The following is a 9359-nucleotide window of genomic DNA, read 5'->3' on the forward strand; positions in this document are numbered from 1 at the left end:
ACAGCGGCCCTTCTCTCTGCTGCTGCTGCTTCCTCTAAACATCAGCAGACATCCCCGTCCCTCACCCTCTTTCCCGCGTTCTCCGCTAAGCGAAGAGCCGCCCCTACTCCCAAGGTGGCTTTGTGTACATTGTAACCTCCCGCAAAGTTTGTTTTGCTCTCCGTTGTTCTTTCATCCTTCCTTCAGGAAAATAAAACCAGAAATAAATACGGTGTTGGGACTAGAAACCCAATCCGCTGTTTAATTTCAGATTCTACAAGCACACATACAGTGCAGATAATCAAAATCAATACCCAGCTTTCTTGCCAGTTTATGCTGAGTGATGCCTGGAAGGGACCTCATGGGGCTCAGCCAGGAGAACGCTGCAGTTTCCCACACGATGTTATTAGATGCTCCCTCAGGCTGTTGCAGTTTTTATGCCAATTCTGGATTTCTGATTTACACAAGACCATAACAGGGTTGGGAGGCCTGGGCTTAGCCAGCCTTGTGGAAAGACCAGTTAATTTGTGATTATTTAGCATTTCTGAAGTTGTTTTTCTGTGGAAGCTGTTCAGGAGATGGATGACTCTAGACTGTGCAACTCTGCCTACACTAGTTTGGTGCTAAGGAGAAGAGGATTTTAAATCCTCCTATCTTTTTTCCACTCACTGAGGCTGATAGCAAAGCTGGAAGCTGTAAGGAATGCCATGGGAAAGAACATGGTGTTCTAGTGTATTACCAGAAAGTTTCTGAAGGTAAAAAGTGATAGGGGGAAAACAAGATTCTGAGAAGGTGACTGCTCCTTGGAATAGGATGGACTGAGTACTCAATTTCTTTTGATTCAAAAATACATATTTTTATATGTACATATTTTTATAGTGGGAATGGTAGGAAAACCTGTAAACCTGCTGCTAAGACTTGGTGGGATGAGAGAAGCCAATTGATGGAAAAGAAAGAGAGAAATTAAGGAGGCATTCCTGAAATTGTTCAGTGCCCACTGATGCTAAGGTTAGAAAACAGGCTCCAAAAGTGCATGAATGCAATGTCAATTGCAGGAAGTGTTACTTAAGTTACTTTTTGTGGGGTTTTTTGGGTTTTGGGTTTTTTGTTTGTTTGTTTGTGGGTTTTTTTGTTTTGTTTTTTTGCGAGATAAAGAAAATAGTGTTGCACATTTGGAGAACGAAGCTGTTTCCATGCTTTAAAAATGAGGGGGAACGAGCAACAACAAAACAAAACAAGGGAAGGAGAATCACCAATTTGTGCTCGTGTCCCTGCCTCTAACCTGGTGATAAGAGTACTCAGACAAGAGGAGCCTCACCACTTCTGCATAAACAGCTTATGTGTTTCCACACTGCCTCCTAGATTACTCCTTTTCCTTCCTCCCCACTGGTGTCCACTTGCAGACTCTGCTTCTTGTTCATCTCAGCTTCTCCTAGTTCACCCCAGCCCACTGTTATGGCTCCCACCCAATCTACTCCTCAAATCTTTGGACTCAAATTTCTTTCTACTTGGGTCTCCTAATATTATATACAGCTCTCTGCCATAGCATTTGAGATACAGTTGTTGCCCTTTCTACTCTCTCCCTGCTCCCACTCTGGGATAGATGCACATGTACATCCATCTTATCTCCTTGAGCCACCTTGCTGTAGATAATCCTTGCCTGCAGATCCCTGGCCTTGCCAGGTCTCCTACCAAGGCTCCTCCTCTAGCAGGGCTCTCAAAATCCTGTATATGAGCTGTGTTTAACTACACATCCACCCAAAGGGAGACGACAGGAATGGAGAAATACTGGTGTGTTTATGGAAAACCTGTGATAGTGCTACCCAGGTAATTCCTACTTCTAGGTAAAATACAGAACATGGACTTTTCAAAGCTACTGAGTCCTCCATAGTGAATATTGCCAAATGGCTGCCCAAAATCAAAAATAGAGAGTGATAGCCACTTGGAAAATGGTATTTGTGTGTGTATGTACATACTGCCCATGTAGCACCTGCCGTGAGTTGTTCCTGCCATGTACAGCACATAAACAAAAGGGCTGGTATAGATCTACGAGATTTAGCAAAGCTTCAACTACAGCTCCTCACTCACAGGCAGCAAGGCTACAGCAAGGAGACAGCACAGGCAGCAATGTCGGGCAGCATCTGCAGGAGCATCGTCCCAGACACTGAGGAACAGTGAAGGGGGGTGGGTGCTGGGAGAGGCCAGCGGCCGGGTTTGCTGAATATTGCTGAAGCAGGAGATGAGCTGACCCACCGCGTATTTTGAGGACATTCCCAGGACACTGCATCGCCTCCAGGAAAGGAAAGATTTACAGCTCCTTTGGGAGGCAGAGCAGCCCGGGAGCGAAGAGTCCGGCCTCCTGCCAAAGTGAACCCAACGAGATCATGGGCTAATTCGAGGATCTATTTCAGCTGCGCGCCTCCCCGCAGGCTCAAAGCACGCTCTGAGAAAGTTTTGTTCAAGGACACGTTTTATTTCAACAAGGAGCGTTTGTGAGGGAGAAGATGGAGGCGGCGCAAGGCTCGCTGGGAGCTGTAGTCCTGCGGCGGGCGCGGGTAGTGCCCCGGCCCCGCAGGGAAAAGGTGTCAGGGTCCCCTGAAGAGGGGAATTCCCCCGCCTGGATCCTTCCTGCCCAGAGCACTGGGAACACCGAGGGGAGAGCAGGGGTGCCCGCGGCCTGCCCACGGTCTGCTCTGTGCGGAGCCTCAGTGCCGCGGTTACGCTGGGTGTACCCTCAGTTTTACCCGCACGGCTGCTGGTGCTTCTCGCTGCGCGTCCGCAGGCAAACAAAGGTGACAGCAGCCTAGAGACACACCCGGACAGTCTGGCAATATGCAATATGCAAACTGTTAGTTCCTGTTGTTGTTTGAATCTGCCCTGCTTTTCATTGTTTCTCCTGGGATCGCTGTTCGGGTGTGTATTTACCTGGCTCACCTGGACTGTGCGGTGCCGAAGGGAAGACAGGCAGTAGAGACAAGGGCTGTTTCCATGAACCCCAACACCCACACTGTCACTACTGCTTGTAAATCCCGGTGAGGTTTCAGTTATACCGAAGCAATCAATAATTCTTTTAGCCCTGCACTGAGTTCTTTAAAATCCCTCCTTGATTTTTTCAGCCTGGAAATGGCAAGATGATATTTTTAAGCATTCTGAGAGTATTTTGACTTTATGAGGTTCTCATCACATTGGCCACATTGGAATATCTTAAAACTGTGTAACTTTCTTCCTAAACTTTTATTCAACAGCCATCACCTGCATGTTCTCTTCTATGTTTTGCTTGTTAGAAAGCAAAATTATTTGTTCTGACATTGATTTGGACAAAAAAATAGATAATTTCTTTTTTTTTTTTTTCAGAGTGACATTCTTCTTTTTTGCCCCCTCGTTTTTTAAAAGTAATTATAACCAGGAGTTTTAGTATTAGGATCATGGAAATTTCCCCAGTGATATCACAGGACACTCAGAGGAAGCAAAGGACATCCACAATAAGCAGGAGGAGGAGGCAAATAGAGTCAAAGCACAGCTCACAAGAAAGAGACAACAACCCTTTAAGAATATTGTATTGAATAAAAATCTTGCTGTATTGCAGTGCAGAGAATACAACTTTAGCGAGTTTCTGCACATTTAATGAAGCAATAACCCACTTGTCTTCTCCCTGTAGTTAATAAAAAATTAGCTTAACACCAACATAATGCTATCCTTGATTATTTGAGGAAATCCTCAAAAAGCTGAAATGGTGAATGCTTAATAAGGGGAACACACTTCTTCAGGACCTCTAAACTATATATATATATATATATATATATATACATAAATACTAAACTATCTGCTTAATTTTAAGGCAAACACTGCTGCTTAATTATTTGCTTGATTTTATTAAGACAAACCCTGTTGCTTTCAAATCTCCTAAAGTTAATCCCTGGTGTTTACACTCTTTTTGCTGTTTACATTGGCTTCATGAACCTTCAGCGTAAATAGAGAAAAAGAAGTAAGGATTCTTCCCATGAACAGCTCAAGAAAGAAATTCTGACATCACTTAAATGAAGCATGCTTCCTGTTTCAACATAATTAAATTCTGAGATCTTAAAAATAAAAACAAAGAGAAGAAAAAAACCCACCCTAATTTACTCTTAAAGATACAGACATCTCAAGGATAAAAAAGAACTACAGATGGTGAGATTATTGTTACCTATGAAGGACATTCCTCCTGATGTTCTTATTTGGGTGTCTGTTTAAACAGAGAGGTTTCAGCCAAAGCAATTGTTATTTCTAGGATCAAAACTAACATTTGTTCTGCACAAGATAAAAAATCTTTCCTGGCTCTAATGCCCTCAAGGCATTAGAAGGGTTTCAGCAGGATCATAAAATCACAGAATATGCTGAGTTGGAGGGGACCCACAAGGATCACTGAATGCAACTCCTGGCCCTTCACAGCTCCATCAACCATGTGCCTGAGAGTATTGTCTAAATGATGGTGACCTCAATGTCAGAGGTGCCTTCTGCCATCCCTGTGAAGGTAAGACCAGATTCTGGCAGCTGGACTATATTTATAACACCAAATAAAACAAATAATAAATAATAAAGTGAAGGCACTTGCCTTTTTGGCCAAGTACCAAGACCTGACCAGATCCATTTTACAAACCAGCTGATTCTTTTTCATGGACCTACGATACAACTGTTAGCATGTTTGTGCTTTTTATTGGCTCTTTATTTTCCTGGAAAAAAAAGGGTTATTGGAGTGACATTTTCATAGTATGAAGCTGAGAACACGTGTCCTATGCTCTGGAGAGTCTGAAGGCAGTGAAAAAAGGTGATGCTAGGCACAGGAAGAGGGAAAAGGGGAGGCTGCTCTGCTGTTTGCCTGGTGCATGCTGCCTGCTGGAATGGGCTGCACACTCACCATCTCCTGGTCTGGATTCTGTCTGGGACAGTGGGAGATGCCATGTGCCAAACCTTTTCCAGGACACATGCTTGCAGTTAAGCAGAATGGGCAATTAGCAGTTCAGTGCTTAAGCTCATTTCCAGGCCCTGTTTTTCTAGTGCTGTGGTCATAACTTTAGAGCCCTTTGGGCAAAAAAACCCCACCTCACATTATACTGCATGTGACTGGTATAGATTTATTTTATTTTAGAAGGTCTCAGGCCAGGATTCCTTGAAGAAGCTTAAGAAGTTTCTGCTGCTGGCTGTTTTCCCCCTCCACCACCAGCTGTCCTGGCATGGCTGTGTGTGCAATAAGGAGCCTCCTTGGAATATAGATTGAACAAATATAGCTGTAGCAAAGTTGAGCAGAAGCTTGGGCTGAAGTACAAACAACATATAGTGACAAATATTCCTAGAAACTACTGAAGATTTTAATAACTCCAGGTAGAGTTATTACAAATACACATTACTTTTGACTTCAGGATTTTTGCTTCGGTCCCTGTCTTATGAAATAACAATAAAACTTCAATCTAGCAGAGAGCTAAAGCTAAAACTTTTCTGCCTTTCTGGACTGTGAAGGAATCATGCAGTGTGAAATGGTGCTGGCATCAAGGCATGGGGCCTGCAGGCATCCAGGCAGCAGGCTGTACAATCTTCATGCCTTCAGTTGTATTTCCAGTATTATCTTCAGGTTTTTGGTGGCCCAAGACTTTTAGGAGAAAACATACTGAATGCACTTATTGTGAGAGAGGCTTGACCACAGTAGCAGAGAGGGGTCAATGAAGCTGCAGAAGTACTTGGAGGGGAAAAAAAGGATAAAATAATCATAATCATAAGTAATTTAAAGAGTGTGCATTGAGGCTTTTAAAATGCTCATCCCCATCTGCATAGAATAAATACAAGAAAAATGGACAAAATTTTGCTGTTTTCCTTTAGAGTCTGTCATTATTTTATGTTGCTATGGAGGGCAAAAGTTGTAGGAGAAGAGGTAGAAATAAGGTATTTATACACATCACGTATCATGGAAATTATTTGTCTGTAGTAGAAAACATACTCTGGGTGTTAGGACTGTGCATACTTTTCATGGGAAAGAAATGGCTCTCTTGGAATGCAAACCTCCCTCATTCCTGGCCTTCACACTGCAACATCGTAAATAATACAGCAAGCTGCTGCCCCAAAGTCAGAGCTTGGAAAGGAAGAAAAAGAAACAGGCCTTGTGTCTGCCTTGGTGAGCAGAGAAGTGCTGAGCAAGGCAGGGTGTGTAAGAGGGCATGTGCAGCTGCAGTCAGGAGAGAACGGCTGGGGCCACTGCAGGAGGGTCAGCTGGGCGTTGTGGGGCACACCAGATGCAGCCAGTGCCAGAGAGAGCAGAGAGCATCCCAATGCCCCGAGGCTGAGGGCAGAGGAAGCTGCTTTCTGGATTTGTGGAGCATGGCCAGGCTGTGCAGCAGCAGGCATCCCCCAGCTGTCAGCCTGGGTCACCCAGGCCCTCAGGAACACAGCTTGGAAGTCAGCCCTTTCCATCCTGCAGTCCCATAGCACGCAAATGTTCTTTGCTTTCTTCTTTTCTTCAGAGCCACTCCCTGGGTTTTGATGCTTGCCTTGCTCTAGAGCTGCTAGAAGTTGCAGGCAGTCCCTTGATATGGTCTGCAGAGAAGTCCTCAGTTCAGGCAGTTGCACAGACTGAGGTGAATTTCTTTACTTTTGGAGGGATCTTGGGATGCACGCATGGCTCTTGTTTTCCTCTTTAACGTAACCTCTGTAACCCCAGCAGTCCTGCTTTTTACCACCTCAATTTTTTATTTCAACACTGTTTACTTTCCCCCCTTTTATTTGTATCACTTGTGATCCACACAACCATTTGGTTTTTCTGAAGTGTTTTACTCACCCACTTTCCGTTTTTGTAGGGTGGGGAGAGATGAACTGACACTTTGTTCCATAACACAATGGGCTGCTATTTCTATCTGGCATGTGACAAAATTTGCATCTGCTTTTTCACCTAAGCCTTTTTTTCATTCCCATTCTTTAAAAAAAAACACAAAACAAAACAAAAAACCAACCAACCAACCAAAAAAACCCCAAAAATCAAAAACCCAAACAAAGTAGCTTGAGAGCACCTCCCTGAAGATTTCTAGTAGTGATCAGGAAAGAATCCCAACAAAAGAAACTTGCCCATGCCACAGCTTCACATTAGCTTGATTGGAGTGCATGTTCCCGAGATTGTCTTTAGATGTAAGGGTTTTTGCCTGACTCAGAAAGGGAAGGGTGAGAGTATGCACAAGTTCAAGATTTTTCCTCATGTTGGTGTAAGAGTTTAAACTAGTAATTAATGAAAATAAAAGGTGATTGATAAAAAAAAGCAAACAAACAAACAACCCATAACTGACTTTGTGCATTTATTAAAAGAGGCAGAAGTGTTATTATAAAGTACAGGTAAGCAAATTACACCTTTTCTGCCTGATCTATGAAATTACCTTTTCCAAAGAAAGGCATGTCCTCCTGCTGCCAAACATACTGTGTAGTTTCAACTGATGTATGGTACAGTAAAGTCTTTCTTTTCATATGCCCATTCTTTTGCTAAGCTCTATTTTTCATGGTCACCTTATTCCAAAGTATAAAGAAGGGGAGAGACTTTAAGAAAGAAATACCTTAGATAGCAAGGTACAATGTGGTCTTTTATTCTGAAAGATCACTCAGTCAACACCTTCTGTTCCTCCCTTTGCTTCTTTACCTGCACATTGAACGAGTCAGCCAAAGCAGTTTGAAAAGTCAAAGTACAGAGTGATATTGAAATATGATTTAGCATTCTTGAAATGTTTAGTTTCTAATGTTTCTAATATGTTTCTAATGTTTCTAATGCAACAGGATGTGAATTATACTTTAAGATCAATGTAAAAAGTTACCAAGGTAACCTTTGGAAGATCCAAATAACAACCTTGCTATAATGAAGATATATTTCCTTGAAGCATTTTTAACAGTTTTTCATTTGACATGACCACAGCATTTCTGAATTATTTCTAAATGGGCTGAAAAGGAAAAATCCACATGGGGGAGATTGTTTCCCGACTTAACTTACTTTTACTCTTTTCATTAAAGAAATAATGGTGGAGATAGGACCAATTTTAAAGCTTTAAATGAACATTTTCATGTATTTGTAATCTGCCCAGTAGTCTGATATTTGCAATGCTTTATTTGGCCCCTATGCTTTTAAGTGATTCTGTCTTTTCAGAATTCATAAACTGGCTTTAGGCATCTCTTAGGTTATTTAGACCCTAAACATAAATTTCCATGAGTAAAACATTTTTGGGATATGTATTTCCTTTTCTTCCTTGCTTGGATAGCTTCAGAATGAATTTAGCTACAAACTTGGCACACAGATGCTTTGGAACAGAACGTTGTTTTCCTGAGCGTGCAAAACGAAAATTCTCTCTGAAACAGTGAAGCTCTCCATGCCCTTCCCCACATGACATGTATTTGCAAAAAGTACTTTAGAGTGGCAGTCCTGATTTCATGGGAAATAACCATCAATGGCCTTTGGTATGCTCAGACTGAGGATCTGATTGATGGCTCTTAGAAAAATAAGTATAGAAAGGAGTGTAGTTCTGGAAGCAGTTATGTGTCTTCCCATATTTTCTTCATTTCTTCCCAAGCTGAGACAAATTATTGTGGACAGACAATAGCCCTGTCTACAATTATAAAATGAAGGATATTTGGCATGAGGTAGAGGTCAGGGGTGGGTATACAAGTCAAGGACTAGGAGTGGTGAGCAGCAGATGGTGTGGGAAAGAATTTGAGAAGCCAAATTGATCTCTGTGAATTGTCTTTGTGGTGTGAAATCCAATCCTTTCAGTCCTTCCTTTGCTTCCAAGCTCTAACTTGGAAACCAGTTCAGAAATAAAGTGTAAAAGTTCCCCATCCCTTCTTCCCACTCAGTCCATCCTAATTAATTTATAAGAAAGGCTGCACAAACCAGTCTGAAAATGAGAATGGAAAAATAAAGCTTTTGTTTTCCCCACACGCTCATTGCCAGAGATTTTCTCCCATTTCATAGAATACCACCCAACATTCAATTTGAAAGTTGTTCACAATGAGCTTTCTCCAGGCTTCCCTTAATATTGCTTCACTGTGTGTAAATACTGCTGTGAAAAAAGACTCAGTGATGGGGACTGACTGCTCAGGCCGCTGGCTGGGCCTTTCCTCCAGGAGGCAGGACCTGGGCCTGCCCCTGCTCCAGGCAAGGTTCATTCTCAGAGACTGCAGGATGACAAGAGTTAAAACTGTCAGTCTAGCCTAGTCCAGCAGATGAACCACAGCAATTCCTCAGGCATGAGTGGAGAAGGATTTACATATCTAAGGCAGAGAAACTACCATAGCCTAGTCTACCCCACCTCCAGTGAATTCTCCTCAATGAACTGAAAATAACAACTTTCCATTCTGTGAGTTTTTCCCTAATCAAACCTATC

Source organism: Zonotrichia leucophrys, chromosome 1 (genome assembly GCF_028769735.1).
Source record: "Zonotrichia leucophrys gambelii isolate GWCS_2022_RI chromosome 1, RI_Zleu_2.0, whole genome shotgun sequence".
Taxonomy (NCBI): Eukaryota; Metazoa; Chordata; class Aves; order Passeriformes; family Passerellidae; genus Zonotrichia; species Zonotrichia leucophrys.